Raw genomic sequence first — 4,783 nt, forward strand, 5'->3', positions numbered from 1 at the left:
TGGAGGGCACCGTTCGAGATGTGTGCTGAAAAGCCAGATTTCTCTGCCATTTCCAGCAAGACAGGGGCTACAGCCACATCCAGCCCAAATCCAGCCTGAACATGGGGCACAGCTCAGTGTCAAACCCTCAAAATGGCACCTTAGACCTACAACCAGAAAGGCTGGGGCCCCACCCAGACCATGAGTAAGAAAGTGTGGCAAGAAAGTATGGAAAATGCTGTCTGCCCATGTCTCAGTCTCACAAGTAGCCCACAGTAGGGTGGTGGATACCCTCCCAGGGATCCCAGGGAGTGCCTGGTGTCCTCTATCCCTCCTGGGAGCTGTGCAGTGGCTGCTGGCTCACCCAAAGTTCCCAAGGGTCTAGGCTCACAGAATGGGGACAGGCTCAGATGTCCCCTGTGGGACATCCCTGTGGGATCCTGTGTAAGTTCTCTTTCTGGAAAAATGTCTTATACAATCTGCAAGCAGCTCCCTATTTTAAGCCCGAGAGCTGTTTGGGTTGGGTGAGAGGGGTTCTCTTGTAGCCAAGATCATAAAAGCTTATCTTGGAGAGTAGAGCCCTGGAGGATTCTCTCTTACTGTTCACCCCATCAAGGAGCTCCTCCTGGCTGTTAGCTGGCCCCCTGACTGGGCAAGTTGCCCTGAACCCTCTCCTTACCTAATTTTGGTGCTTCCCATTGCTTCTCTGGTGAATCCTGGCATTCTCTTGTAGATGATCTGTTCTAAAGGTGATAATGTGCTTACTATTCTGGTTCCTCTTAGTGGAGGAGGCACATACTACTTGTGTCTAGTCAGCCATCTTGATCCTATTCTCTTATTCTTATCTTTTCATTAATAACATCAACATCTGCCAGCAGATTCCCCATTTGCACTTGTACTGTAAATGACTTAGACAAGTTTGATCATTACCTTTCAAGTTAATTGTAAAATTTCAAGCATGGATGGGTCATTCCAATGTATGCCTGAAAGAACTATTTAGTCTAAGCTGTAGTTGAGTGTAGAAGGCAGGATTTAGGAATTACATGAATAAAACTTGGACAAAAAATGACAGCAATGAAAGGAAATTCAAGAAAGTGAGAGGAAAGAACAAAATTTGGTCCAGAAATGCATAACAAATTTAGAGATGGGCCTATCAGACAAGGAAAAATTCCAGACACATCCTCTTGTGAGTAGCGATATGCCTAGAGAAATATCGTTTGCATATATTTTCTTGCTAAATATTTACTGTCACCAGCTGTATCTTACAAAGTCTTTGTTTCTTGTTTAGTGTAGTAGTATAAAGTGAGTTTTTCTGAGATCTTCAACTTTTCAAAAATAGGAATTCCAAATATCCTCATAATTTTGATGTTTACTGCAAAATATACAAGTGTAGAGTGGCATGCTACTGATGGTTTTCAGTGGGTACTGTATATTTTCTTATCTACTGACATGTAGAAACAAATATAATATTTAAAATTAATTATATCACCCTTCCACACCCCTGGTTTTCAATCCCATAGGGTTATAAAGTTATGAATTTGTGAGAGAAATATACCAACTGAAATGCTTCCTTCAACAAATAGTTAGCTGTAAGATTTTTTTCTGTGTTTGTCATTAACTATAATCAAGGAATAAAGTTCTTTACAACCCTTTACATCATAAAATACTGATTTATGAGTTTCTTACTTTAATTAATTGACTCAAGAAACCATTTTCAATATTTATTGCTTGTAATGGGTACTGTTAGGTGCTAGCCCATGCAGATAAGAGAAATAGATCTTAAGCAATCAAAGCATAATATGTGTTCAATAAGTGTAGAAACACACCTACACACATACAGGCACACACGCACCCCCAATAAACATACAGTTTCAAAGAAAAACACCTGATTTTTTACATTACTAAGTTTATTTACAATTTTATTAAAGTCATATAAAGAGCATTGCTCCTTTGTTGGATTTAGCTGCATTCAAGGCCTCCAGAAGGTTTCTCCGACCTACCTTTAAAACTGAGGCAGAGTTGATTCCTTTTACAACTCTACACAGTTAGCAACATAAAAGAAATCCAACATTATCATTTAGTTATTCCTAAATCTCTTTCTCTGGATAAATTGTGACAATTCTTCATCCCTCTAATATCTCCCATATTGATAGGAATGACCTCACAGAGCATAGGTGGTTGGTAATATTTGCTCAAGTGAATTAAAATGTGAAAGAAAATGAATCTATATATTAATAGTAAATAAACTGAAAAAGAAAACTGGCTTTCAAAGAACTAATACTTTTTAACCTGCTATTCTGTTCTTAATTAATTGACCCTTAAGGCTATTCAGCTGTACCTGCTATAAAAGGGAAGGTGGCAGTGTATAGCTCAGGGAAGAGCACAGAGCTGGAAAGAGGAGGTAATACATGTGTGTGAAGCTTCCAAGGTGTTCTGAGACAAAAGGAATGTATCTTCCCCATCCCATCTACCCTCCCTCACCTTGTCCCTCACACACCCGAATCTTTAGAGATATTATTTGGGGTGAACTTTTGTGGTCCAAACCAAAAATGTAGCAAGGATGGGCATTGAAATTCCATGTGGGCAAATAAAAACCAAAATGAGTGGGCCAGCCCTGGCACTGAGTAGAGAAAAGAAACTGTGGTTCTCTATCCATGTATCTTTTTAGTGCAGGGAGGCTTCTTGACTAAGCATATTACAAAGGGCTCATGTCTCCCTTAAGAAACCTAGTGTTCCAGAAACAGGCTTCAATCTCTTAGAACAGCAGGGAATTTCTCCAGAGTTTCATAAACAAAACTTTGGGAAACTGCATCACCTTGTTAGCCATGCTGCTTCCTTTTTTGTTCCTCAGGGCCCAGCTCAGCTACTGACATTAGACCACCTGTTACCACAAGAAATGTGTCAGAGCCCAGAGGGCCCTCTGCTCCCCATCCAGCGAGGCAATGCAGATAAATTCTACCATCCTAGAGAGACTTTAGCCCTACTAAAGTGGTTAGGTGCAAACCTTCAACACTGAATGTAAAAGTGGATAGTGAACAAGATTCCTTCGAATAATCATGTGTGATGGTACAAATGGGAAGATCACCCTTGCCTGGGAGCAGAGGATGGGAGCCCACTCCAGCATTGGGCAGGACCTCTCAAACCTCACTTCTTTTCAGCAATGTGTGGCTCGTGGCTGCAACCTGAACTCTAGGATGAACAACTCCTATCCTTAGGAGCTAGCAGACGTGCAGAGGTGTCCTTTATAATATTAAATTGACTTGGAGCCCTGAGGGAAGGTGCATTGGCTTTTATACTTCTACTCAACATAAGGTCTAAAAGCTGAACTCTGGACATAAATGAGACAAAATATCTGTTCCACCAGCTGGAATGATAGCCAGCCCAATTCTACATAATTAATCTTCCCCAAATATTTGAGAGTCATCAATGGAGTGTGAGAAAAAGGCTATATATATATGTGTGATCTTGAAGATTTATAATACTTGAATCCTTCTTATAAACAGTTCTTTTCCAAACATAGATTATTATCTTCACAGCTTGTACAATTCAAAAGTGGCCAAAAAAAAAAATTTCCCTGTTCAAAAATCTAAGAGATGACATACTCTTTTCAGTAGATGTAGACCATTTCACAAGCTGTGGCTTGAATAAAATGCAAAACAGGTTATAACAATTCTTATCAGATTATGAGAACGCTATTTCTTTATCTTCCATTTACTTATAAAATCTGAGGTTGTCATAAAAGACTGAACTTTATAGAGACATTGGGTGTAGTTTCCAATGCTAATTCAAAATAATCCACAACTCAACCGACGTATAAACAAAGTTTAACTGTCATTTTGAAATCAAAAGTATCAGCTATTTAAGATCCACAAATGACTGAAAACACCTGAAAAAAAGTAACTGTATCAAATGCTTGACGGATGGCTGAACTTGTTGACACTCCCTAATTCCCAGATACTTCAGAAAAATGACACTGTAGATTGATGAAGTATAAAACCGGTGGTAGTTTACCACTGTGGAGGTTTATTTGTTTATTTATTTTTTTCATATTTTTCTACAAGTACCGGTAAAAAGTCTCAATGTTGTACGTTGCTACAAAAAAATCCAAAGTAGAACTTTCTGTTTTCTACTCTTTATTCATAATTAGAAATACAAGACAACCCCCCAAGATTAAACACTGCTTAAGACTAAATCTGAAAAAAAAAAAAGTTTAGTTTAAAAAGATCAGCATAGAATTTGTGCTATTTCAGTAGAATTTACTAACAAATATAATCAACTGAAATGTTCGATAAGAAGATAGAAAAAAAGTTTCTGAAATAGAACCAGAGCCAGGCATTGTCATATTCAATGACCCTGTAACTAACTTTGTTTTTTGGTTTTTTTTTTTCAAATCTAGTTGAGAGAAAGGTTCAACATCAATGCAGGAACTGAGAATTTTTGGTCAAAACTATAGGCGGAATATAAATGGGGACATCTAGAACCCTCTGGTATCCTCAGAGATGATGATGTTGATCTTTTTTTATATTTTGCTTACAAAAAAAATCTCCTGAGTAATACTTTGATATTTTGTGAAAAAAGATGTTACTGAAAAGAAATAAAGCACAGAATCCCTGTTACATTGAATGAAAATGTACTGGCAAAGGCAATATAAAGTTTTTAGAGACAATATCATCAGCCTGTTTCATATGCCTCAAAGTTTCCGAGTTACCGAAAAATGGAATGGACAGAGAGGGTTGGGGAATACCATGGGAAATTTTGACTGTATTTAAGCCAGCTCCGAAAGAATCCTAGAAACATGAATATA

This window comes from Propithecus coquereli, unplaced genomic scaffold (genome assembly GCF_000956105.1).
Source record: "Propithecus coquereli isolate 6110/MARCELLA unplaced genomic scaffold, Pcoq_1.0 Scaffold274, whole genome shotgun sequence".
NCBI classification, from domain to species: domain Eukaryota; kingdom Metazoa; phylum Chordata; class Mammalia; order Primates; family Indriidae; genus Propithecus; species Propithecus coquereli.